Genomic DNA, 15,038 nt, shown 5'->3' on the forward strand with positions numbered 1-15,038 from the left:
TCCTATCATCATCATCAAAGCTAGCGGCATGTAATAGTCAGCAGTGACACCATCAAATTATATGTTTGTTATGAGTTTGAATGACTTAAAAATATTTTGTATTATTGATTATTCTAATTATAAAAGACATAAAAACAAATCAAAAATTAAAAAAAAAAAACAAAAAAGGATGGAAAGAATAACCAAGATGTTAACATTGGATGTAAGATAAATAAAAATTGAACTAAAAAGAAAATTAAAGAACTTTGTGAGAAAATTGGATAGATCAAAGGAAATACATGGTAAGCCTTAACCATGTCCTTAACCTCACACATATAGCAAAGAATTAATGATTATATGTTCATTGTATTTAGCAAAGCATTAAAGTTCTAAATAGAAAAAAAATATTGCTTCAATAATAACAATTTCTCACCTTATTCATCTTCTAATCAGCAGTTATCACACTATTGCTATCTCCCCAAAAATTATGCTATCAATTGATGAATTGTAATCTCAGCGAAAAGCAACGACAGTGACTGTTTAGAAGTAGAAAGCTCGTGCGACACTTACTGCATTGATGGTCTTGACTTTGGATTAGAACGCAAGAATGTTAATGCCAGTGTTACTACATGAGCTATAGCATGAGTTTATTTTTGACTTAATGATAAACGGATGCGTGGATCCAAGAGATCTTTTACCATTATGTTTTCATTAGAAGTGTCATCTAGCAAAGATGAGATTAGCTCTCTTGGGTGCCTCCCATTAAAGTTTCCAATGCCACCACTCCAAAATTATAGACGTCACACTTTTTTGTCACAGTCATTGTATGAGCCAACTCTGCACAACGAATAAAGAATAATCTCAATGAAATAAATTTCATATATTCAAGAATCGATAAATCTATTTACTAAAAGCATTCAAAGATTTTTAAAGAAAAGTTTACCTGGTGCAAAGTACCCATATGTTCCAACTTGTAATGTCTGATTTGAAGAATCAGGATCAAGAAGTCTAGCATTTCCAAGTCTGAGACAACAACATGCAACTCTGAGTTCAACAAAATGTTGTTGCTTGTTACATCTTTGTGAACTATTGGCGAGAAACAATCATGATGCCTGTGAGACAGTCCATTAGCTGTTCCGCTAATGATATCCACCCTCTTGCTCCAACTTAACTCCTTAGCTTTTTCATCATTCATGTTCAAGGCATAAAATAAGCTTCCTCTTTCCATGTATTCGTATACCAAAAACATGCACCGATGGTGGAGACAAAATCCATGGAGCTTGACAATGTTTGTGTGACGGATTTGGAACAACATCTTTACCTTGTTTCAGAAGCTCTTGTTAAAAGATGGATTTTGTGACTCCCTTCAGTGAAGTTTCTTCAATGCAAAAATTTTTCCTTTTGAAAGTTGCACTTTGTACACATAGTCATAAGTACCAGTTGCTATGCAGTATCTGATGTCAAAATCCTGTGTTGCTTCGATGATGTCTTCAAATGCAATTTTTCCATCATAGTTCCATAGGAAAAATAAGTCTCTATTCTTTTCTGAACTTGGTTAAACTTTAACCTTCTTGGTGCGCCGAGTAAAACAAAATATACCCACAAAAATGACATGGAGGAAGAAACAACTAATAGGAAGAGCAATTATACCTAGGTGCCCTGATTTTTCTGTGTTTTGATCTTTAATAGAAGAGTTGACAGACAATGGAGTATTTTCAATCATTGATTTTGCATAAAAATTCTTGCAGCCTTGTGGACACTCAAAAAACTTGAATGACAAATTTATATGAGGTATGCTTGCAAGTTCTATAGGTAAATTCCCTGTGAAATTATTGTAGCTAAGATCCAAACTTGATAAAAAAAAGATTTTGTCCCAAGAATATAAGGACCATCCTTAATGGACAAAAAGGGTACACTACGACTAAGAAGATTGTGGCTCATATCAAATTTCTTAACATAACCAATTATTGAGGGAATGTTTCCACTTAACAAATGTCAACTTCACCAAAACGGATACAGTTTAGCATGGAAGATGGGATCAATCCCGTCTAACATGTTAATGGTTAGGGTTACATCACAAAGAGAATCAAGAATTCCTATCATCATCATCAAAGCTAGCCACATGTAATAGACCGCAGTGACACCATCAAATTATATGTTTGTTATGAGTATGAATAGCTTAAAAATATTTTATAATATTGATTATTCTAATTATAAAAGACATAAAAACATATCAAAAATTTAAATAAAAAAAAAACAAAAAAAGGATGAAAGGAATAACCAAGATGTTAACATTGGATGTAAGTTTAATAAAAATTGAACTAAAAAGAAAATTAAAGAACTTTGTGAGAAAATTGAATAGATCAAAGGAAATACATGGTAAGTCTTAACCATGTCCTTAACCTCACGCATATAGTAAAGAATTAATGTTTATATGTTCATTGTATTTAGCAAAGCATTAAAGTTCTAAATAGAAAAAAAATTGCTTCAATAATAACAATTTCTTACCTTATTCATCTTTTAATCAGCAGTTATCACACTATTGCTGTCTCCCCGAAGATTATGCTATCAATTGATGAATTGTAATCTCAGCAAAAAGTAACGACAGTGACTGTTTAGAAGTAGAAAGCTCGTGTGTCACTTGATGCATTGATGATCTTGACTTTGGATTAGAACGCAAGCATGTTAATGCCAGTGTTACTACATGAGCTATATCTTGAGTTTGTTTTTGACTTAATGATAAACGGATGCATGGATCCAAGAGATCTTTTACCATTATGTTTTTGTTAGAAGTGTCATCTAGCAAAGATGAGATTAGCTCTCTTGGGTGCCTCCCATTAAATTTTCCAATGCCACCACTCCAAAACTATAGACGTCACACTTTTCTGTCACAGTCATTGTATGAGCCAACTCTGCACAACGAATAAAGAATAATCTCAATGAAATTCATTTCATTCATCCAAGAATTGATAAATCTATTTACTAAAAGCATTCAAAGATTTTTTAAGAAAAGTTTACCTGGTGCAAAGTACCCATATGTTCCAACTTGTAATGTCTGATTTGAAGAATCAGGATCAGGAAGTCTAGCATTTCCAAAGTCTGAGACAACAACACTCAACTCTGAGTTCAAAAAAATTTTGTTGCTTGTTACATCTTTGTGAACTATTTGCGAAAAACAATCATGATGCATGTAAGACAATCCATTAACTGTTCCGCTAATGATATCCACCCTCTTGCTCCAACTTAACTCCTTAGCTTCTTCATCATCCATGTTCAAGGCATAAAATAAGCTTCCTCTTCCCATGTATTCGTATACCAAAAACATGCACCGATGGTGGAGACAAAATCCATGGAGCTTGACAATGTTTCTGTGACGGATTTGTGACAACATCTTTACCTCATTTCGTAAGCTTTTGTCAAAAGATGGATTTTGTGACTCCCTTTAGTGAAGTTTCTTCTATGCAAAAATTTTGCCATTTGAAAGTTGCACTCTGTACACATTGTCATAAGTACCAGTTGCTATGCAGTATATGATGTCAAAATCCTGTGTTGCTTCGATGATGTCTTCAAATGCAATTTTTCCATCATAGTTCCATAGGAAAAATAAGTCTCTATTCTTTTCTGAACTTGGTTAAACTTTAACCTTCTTGGTGCGTCGAGTAAAACAAAATATACCCACAAAAATGACATGGAGGAAGAAACAACTAATAGGAAGAGCAATTATACCTAGGTGCCCTGATTTTTCTGTGTTTTGATCTTTAATAGAAGAGTTGACAGACAATGGAGTATTTCCAATCATTGATTTTGCATAAAAATTCTTGCAGCCTTGTGGACACTCAAAAAAATTGAATGACAAATTTATATGAGGTATGCTTGCAAGTTCTATAGGTAAATTCCCTGTGAGATTATTGTAGCTAAGATCCAAACTTGATAAAAAAAAGATTTTGTCCCAAGAATATAAGGACCATCCTTAATGGACAAAAAGCGTACACTACCACTAAGAAGGTTGTGGCTCATATCAAATTTCTTAACATAACCAATTTTTGAGGGAATGTTTCCACTTAACAGATGTCAACTTAACCAAAACGGATACAGTTTAGCATGGAAGATAGGATCAATCCCGTCTAACATGTTAATGGTTAGGGTTACATCACAAAGAGAATCAAGAATTCCTATCATCATCATCAAAGCCAGCCACATGTAATAGACCGCAGTGACACCATCAAATTATATGTTTGTTATGAGTATTAATAGCTTAAAAATATTTTATAATATTGATTATTCTAATTATAAAAGACATAAAAACATATCAAAAATTAAAAAAAAAACAAAAAAAGATGGAAAGAATAACCAAGATGTTAACATTGGATGTAAGCTAAATAAAAATTGAACTAAAAAGAAAATTAAAGAACTTTGTGCGAAAAATGGATAGATCAAAGGAAATACATGGTAAGCCTTAACCATGTACTTAACCTCACGCATATAGTAATGAATTAATGATTATATGATCATTGTATTTAGCAAACCATTAAAGTTCTAAATAGAAAAAAATATTGCTTCAATAATAACAATTTCTTACCTTATTCATCTTCTAATCAGCAGTTATTTCACTATTGCTATCTCCCCGAAGATTATGCTATCAATTGATGAATTGTAATCTCAGCGAAAAGCAACGACAGTGACTGTTTAGAAGTAGAAAGCTCGTGCGCCACTTGCTGCATTGATGGTCTTGACTTTGGATTAGAACGCAAGAATGTTAATGCCAGTGTTACTACATGAGCTATAGCATGAGTTTATTTTTGAGTTAATGATAAACGGATGCGTGGATCCAAGAGATATTTTACCATTATGTTTTCGTTAGAAGTGTCATCTAGCAAAGATGAGATTAGCTCTCTTGGGTGCCTCCCATTAAAGTTTCCAATGCCACCACTCCAAAACTATAGACGTCACACTTTTTTGTCACAGTCATTGTATGAGCTAACTCTGCACAACGAATAAAGAATAATCTCAATGAAATAAATTTCATATACTCAAGAATTGATAAATCTATTTACTAAAAGCATTCAAAGATTTTTAAAGAAAAGTTTACCTGGTGCAAAGTACTCATATGTTCCAACTTGTAATGTCTGATTTGAAGAATCAGGATCAAGAAGTCTAGCATTTCCAAAGTCTGAGACAACAACATCCAACTCTGAGTTCAACAAAATGTTATTGCTTGTTACATCTTTGTGAACTATTGGCGAGAAACAATCATGATGCCTGTGAGACAGTCCATTAGCTGTTCCGCTAATGATATCCACCCTCTTGCTCCAACTTAACTCCTTAGCTTTTTCATCATCCATGTTCAAGGCATAAAATAAGCTTCCTCTTTCCATGTATTCGTATACCAATAACATGCACCGATGGTGAGACAAAATCCATGGAGCTTGACAATGTTTGTGTGACGGATTTGGAACAACATCTTTACCTTGTTTCGGAAGCTCTTGTTAAAAGATGGATTTTGTGACTCCCTTTAGTGAAGTTTCTTTAATGCAAAAATTTTTCCTTTTGAAAGTTGCACTCTGTACACATAGTCATAAGTACCAGTTGCTATGCAGTATCTGATGTCAAAATCCTGTGTTGCTTCGATGATGTCTTCAAATGCAATTTTTCCATCATAGTTCCATAGGAAAAATAAGTCTCTATTCTTTTCTGAACTTGGTTAAACTTTAACCTTCTTGGTGCGTCGAGTAAAACAAAATATACCCACAAAAATGACATGGAGGAAGAAACAACTAATAGGAAGAGCAATTATACCTAGGTGCCCTGATTTTTCTGTGTTTTGATCTTTAATAGAAGAGTTGACAGACAATGGAGTATTTCCAATCATTGATTTTGCATAAAAATTCTTGCAGCCTTGTGGACACTCAAAAAAATTGAATGACAAGTTTATATGAGGTATGCTTGCAAGTTCTATAGGTAAATTCCCTGTGAGATTATTGTAGCTAAGATCCAAACTTGATAAAAAAAAGATTTTGTCCCAAGAATATAAGGACCATCCTTAATGGACAAAAAGGGTACACTACCACTAAGAAGATTGTGGCTCATATCAAATTTCTTAACATAACCAATTTTTGAGGAAATGTTTCCACTTTACAGATGTCAACTTCACGAAAACGGATACAGTTTAGCATGGAAGATAGGATCAATCCCGTCTAACATGTTAATGGTTAGGGTTACATCACAAAGAGAATCAAGAATTCCTATCATCATCATCAAAGCTAGCCACATGTAATAGACAGCAGTGACACCATCAAATTATATGTTTGTTATGAGTATGAATAGCTTAAAAATATTTTATAATATTGATTATTCTAATTATAAAAGACATAAAAACATATCAAAAATTAAAAAAAAAAAAAACAAAAAAGGATGGAAAGAATAACCAAGATGTTAACATTGGATGTAAGCTAAATAAAAATTGAACTAAAAAGAAAATTAAAGAACTTTGTGCGAAAAATGGATAGATCAAAGGAAATACATGGTAAGCCTTAACCATGTACTTAACCTCACGCATATAGTAATGAATTAATGATTATATGATCATTGTATTTAGCAAACCATTAAAGTTTTAAATAGAAAAAAATATTGCTTCAATAATAACAATTTCTTACCTTATTCATCTTCTAATCAGCAGTTATTTCACTATTGCTATCTCCCCGAAGATTATGCTATCAATTGATGAATTGTAATCTCAGCGAAAAGCAACGACAGTGACTGTTTAGAAGTAGAAAGCTCGTGCGCCACTTGCTACATTGATGGTCTTGACTTTGGATTAGAACGCAAGAATGTTAATGCTAGTGTTTCTACATGAGCTATAGCATGAGTTTATTTTTGAGTTAATGATAAACGGATGCGTGGATCCAAGAGATCTTTTACCATTATGTTTTCGTTAGAAGTGTCATCTAGCAAAGATGAGATTAGCTCTCTTGGGTACCTCCCATTAAAGTTTCCAATGCCACCACTCCAAAACTATAGACGTCACACTTTTTTGTCACAGTCATTGTATAAGCCAACTCTGCACAACGAATAAAGAATAATCTCAATGAAATAAATTTCATATATTCAAGAATCGATAAATCTATTTACTAAAAGCATTCAAAGATTTTTAAAGAAAAGTTTACCTGGTGCAAAGTACCCATATGTTCCAACTTGTAATGTCTGATTTGAAGAATCAGGATCAAGAAGTCTAGCATTTCCAAAGTCTGAGACAACAACATGCAACTCTGAGTTCAACAAAATGTTGTTGCTTGTTACATCTTTGTGAACTATTGGCGAGAAACAATCATGATGCCTGTGAGACAGTCCATTAGTTGTTCCGCTAATGATATCCACCCTCTTGCTCCAACTTAACTCCTTAGCTTTTTCATCATTCATGTTCAAGGCATAAAATAAGCTTCCTCTTTCCATGTATTCGTATACCAAAAACATGCACCGATGGTGGAGACAAAATCCATGGAGCTTGACAATGTTTGTGTGACGGATTTGGAACATCTTTACCATGTTTCGGAAGCTCTTGTTAAAAGATGGATTTTGTGACTCCCTTCAGTGAAGTTTCTTCAATGCAAAAATTTTTCCTTTTGAAAGTTGCACTTTGTACACATAGTCATAAGTACCAGTTGCTATGCAGTATCTGATGTCAAAATCCTGTGTTGCTTCGATGATGTCTTCAAATTCAATTTTACCATCAAAGTTCCATATGAAAAACAAGTCTCTATTCTTTTCTGAACTTGGTTAAACTTTAACCTTCTTGGTGCAGCAAATAAAACAAAATATACCCACAAAAAAGACATGGAGGAAGAAACAACTAATAGAAAGAGCAATTATACCTAGGTGCCCTGATTTTTCTGTGTTTTGATCTTTAATAGAAGAGTTGACAGACAATGGAGTATTACCAATCATTGATTTTGCATAAAAATTCTTGCAGCCTTGTGGACACTCAAAAAAATTGAATGACAAATTTATATGAGGTATGCTTGCAAGTTCTATAGGTAAATTCCCTGTGAGATTATTGTAGCTAAGATCCAAACTTGATAAAAAAAGATTTTGCCCCAAGAATATGATGACCATCCTTAATGGACAAAAAGGGTACATTACCACTAAGAACATTGTGGCTCATATCAAATTTCTTAACATAACCAATTTTTGAGGGAATGTTTCCACTGAACAAATGTTAACTTCACCAAAATGGATACAGTTTAGCATGGGAGATGGGATCAATCCCTCTAACTTGTTATTGGTTAGGTTTACATCACAAAGAGAATCAAGAATTCCTATCATCATGATCAAAGCTAGCCACATGTAATAGTCAGCTGTGACACCATCAAATTATATGTTTGTTATGAATATGAATGGCTTAAAAATATTTTGTAATATTGATTATTCTAATTATAAAAGACATAAAAATATATCAAAAATTAAAAAAAAAAACAAAAACAAAAAAGGTTGGAAAGTATAACCAAGATGTTAACATTGGATGTAAGCTAAATAAAAATTGGACTAAAAAGAAAATTAAAGAACTTTGTGAGAAAAATGGATAGATCAAAAGAAATACATGGTAAGCCTTAACCATGTCCTTAACCTCACACATATAGTAATGAATTAATGATTATGTGTTCATTGTATTTAGCAAAGCATTAAAGTTCTAAATAGAAAAAAATATTGCTTCAATAATAACAATTTCTTACCGTATTCATCTTCTAATAAGCAGTTATTTCACTATTGCTATCTCCCCGAAGATTATGCTATCAATTGATGAATTGTAATCTCAGCGAAAGCAACGACAGTGACTGTTTAGAAGCAGAAAGCTCGTGCGCCACTTGCTGCATTGATGGGCTTGACTTTTGATTAGAACGCAAGCATGTTAATGCCAGTGTTACTACATGAGCTATAGCTTTAGTTTCTTTTTGACTTAATGATAAACGGATGCGTGGATCTAAGAGATCTTTTACCATTATGTTTTTGTTAGAAGTGTCATCTAGAAAAGATGAGATTAGCTCTCTTGGGTGCCTCCCATTAAAGTTTCCAATGCCACCACTCCAAAACTATAGACGTCACACTTTTCTGTCACAGTCATTGTATGAGCCAACTCTGCCCAACGAATAAAGAATAATCTCAATGAAATTAATTTCATATATCCAAGAATTGATAAATCTATTTACTAAAAGCATTCAAAGATTTTTTAAGAAAACTTTACCTGGTGCAAAGTACCCATATGTTCCAACTTGTAATGTCTGATTTGAAGAATCAGGATCAAGAAGTCTAGCAGTTCCAAAGTCTGAGACAACAACATGCAACTCTGAGTTCAACAAAATGTTGTTGCTTGTTACATCTTTGTGAACTATTTGCGGAAAACAATCATGATGCATGTAAGACAATCCATTAACTGTTCCGCTAATGATATCCACCCTCTTGCTCCAACTTAACTCCTTAGCTTTTTCATTATCCATGTTCAAGGCATAAAATAAGCTTCCTCTTTCCATGTATTCGTATACCAAAAACATGCACCGATGGTGGAGACAAAATCGATGGGGCTTGACAATGTTTATGCGACGGATTTGTGACAACATATTTACCTCGTTTCGAAAGCTTTTGTCAAAAGATGCATTTTGTGACTCCCTTTAGTGAAGTTTCTTCAAAGCAAAAATTTTGCCATTTGAAAGTTGCACAATGTACACACAGTCATAAGTACCAGTTGCTATGCAGTATCTGATGTCAAAATCCTGTGTTGCTTCAATGATGTCTTCAAATGCAATTTTACCATCGTAGTTCCATATGAAAAACAAGTCTCTATTCTTTTTCTGAACTTGGTTAAACTTTAACCTTCTTGGTACGCCGAATAAAACAAAATATACCCACAAAAATGATATGGAGGAAGAAACAACTAATAGGAAGAGCAATTATACCTAGGTGCCTGATTTTTTAGTGTTTTATCTTTAACGGAAGAGTTGACAGACAATGGAGTATTACCAATCGTTGATTTTGCATAAAAATTCTTGCAGTCTTGTGAACACTCAAAAAAATTGAATGACAAATTTATATGAGGTATGCTTGCAAGTTCTATAGGTAAATTCCCTTTGAGATTATTGTAGCTAAGATCCAAACTTGATAAAAAAAAGATTTTGCCCCAAGAATATAATGACCATCCTTAATGGACCAAAATGGTAGATTACCACTAAGAACATTGTGGCTCATATCAAATTTCTTAACATAACCAATTTTTGAGAGAATGTTTCCACTTAACAAATGTTAACTTCACCAAAACGGATACAGTTTAGCATGGGAGATGGGATCAATCCCTCTAACTTGTTATTGGTTAGGTTTACATCACAAAGAGAATCAAGAATTCCTATCATCATGATCAAATCTTGCCACATGTAATAGTCAGCTGTGACACCATCAAATTATATGTTTGTTATGAATATGAATGGCTTAAAAATCTTTTGTAATATTGATTATTCTAATTACAAAAGACATAAAAATATATAAAAAAAAAACAAAAACAAAAAAGGTTGGAAAGTATAACCAAGATGTTAACATTGGATGTAAGCTAAATAAAAATTGGACTAAAAAGAAAATTAAAGAACTTTGTGAGAAAAATGGATAGATCAAAAGAAATACATGGTAAGCCTTAACCATGTCCTTAACCTCACGCATATAGTAATGAATTAATGATTATGTGTTCATTGTATTTAGCAAAGCATTAAAGTTCTAAATAGAAAAAAATATTGCTTCAATAATAGAAATTTCTTACCTTATTCATCTTCTAATCAGTAGTTATTTCACTATTGCTATCTCCCCGAAGATTATGCTATCAATTGATGAATTGTAATCTCAGCGAAAAGCAACGACAGTGACTGTTTAGAAGCAGAAAGCTCGTGCGCCACTTGCTGCATTGATGGGCTTGACTTTGGATTAGAACGCAAGCATGTTAATGCCAGTGTTACTACATGAGCTATAGCTTGAGTTTCTTTTTGCCTAAATGATAAACGGATGCGTGGATCTAAGAGATCTTTTACCATTATGTTTTTGTTAGAAGTGTCATCTAGCAAAGATGAGATTAGCTCTCTTGGGTGCCTCCCATTAAAGTTTCCAATGCCACCACTGCAAAATTATAGACGTCACACTTTTCTGTCACAGTCATTGTATGAGCCAACTCTGCCCAACGAATAAAGAATAATCTCAATGAAATTAATTTCATATATCCAAGAATTGATAAATCTATTTACTAAAAGCGTTCAAAGATTTTTTAAGAAAACTTTACCTGGTGCAAAGTACCCATATGTTCCAACTTGTAATGTCTGATTTGAAGAATCAGGATCAAGAAGTCTAGCAGTTCCAATGTCTGAGACAACAACATGCACCTCTGAGTTCAACAAAATGTTGTTGCTTGTTACATCTTTGTGAACTATTTGCGGAAAACAATCATGATGCATTTAAGACAATCCATTAACTGTTCTGCTAATGATATCCACCCTCTTGCTCCAACTTAACTCCTTAGCTTTTTCATCATCCATGTTCAAGGCATATAATAAGCTTCCTCTTTCCATGTATTCGTATACCAAAAACATGCACCGATGGTGGAGACAAAATCCATGGAGCTTGACAATGTTTATGCGACAGATTTGTGACAACATATTTACCTCGTTTCGAAAGCTTTTGTCAAAAGATGCATTTTGTGACTCCCTTTAGTGAAGTTTCTTCAATGCAAAAATTTTGCCATTTGAAAGTTGCACTCTGTACACATAGTCATAAGTACCAGTTGCTATGCAGTATCTGATGTCAAAATCCTGTGTTGCTTCAATGATGTCTTCAAATGCAATTTTACCATCGTAGTTCCATATGAAAAACAAGTCTCTATTCTTTTTTTGAACTTGGTTAAACTTTAACCTTCTTGGTACGCCGAATAAAACAAAATATACCCACAAAAATGATATGGAGGAAGAAACAACTAATAGGAAGAGCAATTATACCTAGGTGCCCTGATTTTTTAGTGTTTTGATCTTTAACGGAAGAGTTGACAGACAATGGAGTATTACCAATCGTTGATTTTGCATAAAAATTCTTGCAGCCTTGTGGACACTCAAAAAAATTGAATGACAAATTTATATGAGGTATGCTTGCAAGTTCTATAGGTAAATTATCTGTGAGATTATTGTAGCTAAGATCCAAACTTGATAAAAAAAAAAAAGATTTTGCCCCAAGAATATAATGACCATCCTTAATGGACAAAAATGGTACATTACCACTAAGAACATTGTGGCTCATATCAAATTTCTTAACATAACCAATTTTTGAGGGAATGTTTCCACTGAACAAATGTTAACTTCACCAAAACGAATACAGTTTAGCATGGGAGATGGGATCAATCCCTCTAACTTGTTATTGGTTAGGTTTACATCACAAAGAGAATCAAGAATTCCTATCATCATGATCAAAGCTAGCCACATGTAATAGTCAGCTGTGACACCATCAAATTATATGTTTGTTATGAATATGAATGGCTTAAAAATATTTTGTAATATTCATTATTCTAATTATAAAAGACATAAAAATATATCAAAAAAAAAACAAAAAAGGTTGGAAAGTATAACCAAGATGTTAACATTGGATGTAAGCTAAATAAAAATTGGACTAAAAAGAAAATTAAAGAACTTTGTGAGAAAAATGGATAGATCAAAAGAAATACATGGTAAGCCTTAACCATGTCCTTAACCTCACGCATATAGTAATGAATTAATGATTATGTGTTCATTGTATTTAGCAAAGCATTAAAGTTCTAAATAGAAAAAAATATTGCTTCAATAATAACAATTTCTTACCTTATTCATCTTCTAATCAGTAGTTATTTCACTATTGCTATCTCCCCGAAGATTATGCTATCAATTGATGAATTGTAATCTCAGCGAAAAGCAACAACAGTGACTGTTTAGAAGCAGAAAGCTTGTGCGCCACTTGCTGCATTGATGGGCTTGACTTTGAATTAGAACGCAAGCATGTTAATGCCAGTGTTACTACATGAGCTATAGCTTGAGTTTCTTTTTGACTTAATGATAAACGGATGCGTGGATCTAAGAGATCTTTTACCATTATGTTTTTGTTAGAAGTGTCATCTAGCAAAGATGAGATTAGCTCTCTTGGGTGCCCCCCATTAAAGTTTCCAATGCCACCACTCCAAAACTATAGACGTCACACTTTTCTGTCACAGTCATTGTATGAGCCAACTCTGCACAAGGAATAAAGAATAATCTCAATGAAATTAATTTCATATATTCAAGAATTGATAAATATATTTACTAAAAGCATTCAAAGATTTTTTAAGAAAACTTTACCTTGTGCAAGGTACCTATATGTTCCAACTTGTAATGTCTGATTTGAAGAATCAGGATCAAGAAGTCTAGCAGTTCCAAAGTCTGAGACAACAACATGCAACTCTGAGTTCAACAAAATGTTGTTGTTTGTTACATCTTTGTGAACTATTGGCAGGAAACAATCATGATGCATGTAAGACAATCCATTAGTTGTTCCGCTAATGATAACCACCCTCTTGCTCCAACTTAACTCCTTAGCTTCTTCGTCATCCATGTTCAAGGCATAAAATAAGCTTCCTCTTTCCATGTATTCGTATACAAAACACATGCACCGATGGTGGAAACAAAATCGATGGAGCTTGACAATGTTTCTGTGACGGATTTGTGACAACATCTTTACCTCGTTTCGAAAGCTCTTGTCAAAAGATGGATTTTGTGACTCGCTTTAGTGAAGTTTCTTCAATGTAAAAATTTTGTCATTTGAAAGTTACGCTCTGTACACATAGTCATAAGTACCAATTGCTATGCAGTATCTGATGTCAAAATCTTGTGTTGCTTCGATGATGTCTTCAAATGCAATTTTACCATCATAGTTCCATATGAAAAATAAGTCTCTTTTCTTTTCTGAACTTGGTTAAACTTAAACCTTCTTGGTGCGCTGAATAAAACAAAATATACCCACAAAAATGACAAGGAGGAAGAAACATCTGATAGGAAGAGCAATTATACCTAGGTGCCCTAATTTTTTGGTGTTTTGATCTTGAACGGAAGAGTTGACAGACATTGGAGTATTACCAATCATTGATTTTGCATAAAAATCCTTGCAGCCTTGTGGACACTCAAAAAAGTTAAATGACAAATTTATATAAGGTATGCTTGCAAGTTCTATAGGTAAATTCCCTATGAGATTATTGTAGCTAAGATCCAAACTTGATAAAAAAAAAGATTTTGTCCCAAGAATATAAGGACCATCCTTAATGGACAAAAAGGGTACACTACCACTAAGAAGATTGTGGCTCATATCAAATTTCTTAACATAACCAATTTTTTAGGAAATGTTTCCACTTAACGGATTATTACTCAAGTCAACTTAACCAAAATTGATACAGTTTAGCTTGGGAGATGGGATCAATCCCTCTAACTTGTTATTAGATAGGTTTATATCACAAAGAGAATCAAGAATCCCTATCTCTAATGGTATGTTTCCACCCAATTAATTGTTAGAAAGATGGAACAAGGTCAAACTCATGAACTAAAACATTTTATGTGGTATAACACCAGATATCATATTATGAGAAAGATGTAAAATGTGCAAGTTGATCAAATCCTAAAATTCTGAAGGAATGGAACCATTTCTTTGATTGAATTCTATGTATAACTCTTGTAAAGACACCAATGCTCCTATTTCAAGAGGGATTTGACCAGAGAAAGAGTCAGCTAAAAGATTTAAAACTTGTAATTGTTTTAAATTTTGCAACTCTCCTGTTATTTGATGCAAGCTTGAGATATGTCAAATTCTCTAATTATCCCAAGGTAAATGGAATTGAACCGTTTAGTGAATTGTATGAAAGTGACAATAATGCAAGTTGACTCAAATTCCCTATTATTAGTAGCGGTATAGGACCCTCAATTTGATTTGAATCTAAGAAGAGATATGTCAAGTTCGTCAATTGACCCAGAACAGAAGGAATAGTATATGTGAGTTAGTTG

The 15,038-nt window shown here is 33.3% G+C and overlaps 7 pseudogenes; all 7 read right to left on the reverse strand.

Annotated features, from left to right (window-relative positions):
• Positions 1-464: 464 nt before the first annotated feature.
• LOC148562769 (MDIS1-interacting receptor like kinase 2 pseudogene) lies at positions 465-2,034 on the reverse strand (annotated as a pseudogene).
• Positions 2,035-2,539: 505 nt separating this feature from the next.
• Positions 2,540-4,110, reverse strand: LOC148562770 (MDIS1-interacting receptor like kinase 2 pseudogene; annotated as a pseudogene).
• A 500-nt stretch (positions 4,111-4,610) lies between these two features.
• On the reverse strand, positions 4,611-6,114 carry LOC148562771 (MDIS1-interacting receptor like kinase 2-like; annotated as a pseudogene).
• Positions 6,115-6,684: 570 nt separating this feature from the next.
• LOC110263820 (putative leucine-rich repeat receptor-like protein kinase At1g35710) lies at positions 6,685-7,920 on the reverse strand (annotated as a pseudogene).
• An 845-nt stretch (positions 7,921-8,765) lies between these two features.
• On the reverse strand, positions 8,766-10,394 carry LOC148562772 (MDIS1-interacting receptor like kinase 2-like; annotated as a pseudogene).
• A 429-nt stretch (positions 10,395-10,823) lies between these two features.
• On the reverse strand, positions 10,824-12,467 carry LOC148562773 (MDIS1-interacting receptor like kinase 2-like; annotated as a pseudogene).
• A 424-nt stretch (positions 12,468-12,891) lies between these two features.
• Positions 12,892-14,577, reverse strand: LOC148562774 (MDIS1-interacting receptor like kinase 2-like; annotated as a pseudogene).
• Between the last annotated feature and the right edge of the window lie 461 nt (positions 14,578-15,038).

Source organism: Arachis ipaensis, chromosome B6 (assembly GCF_059453495.1).
Source record: "Arachis ipaensis isolate K30076 ecotype BB chromosome B6, ASM5945349v1, whole genome shotgun sequence".
In the NCBI taxonomy this organism is placed as follows: Eukaryota; Viridiplantae; Streptophyta; class Magnoliopsida; order Fabales; family Fabaceae; genus Arachis; species Arachis ipaensis.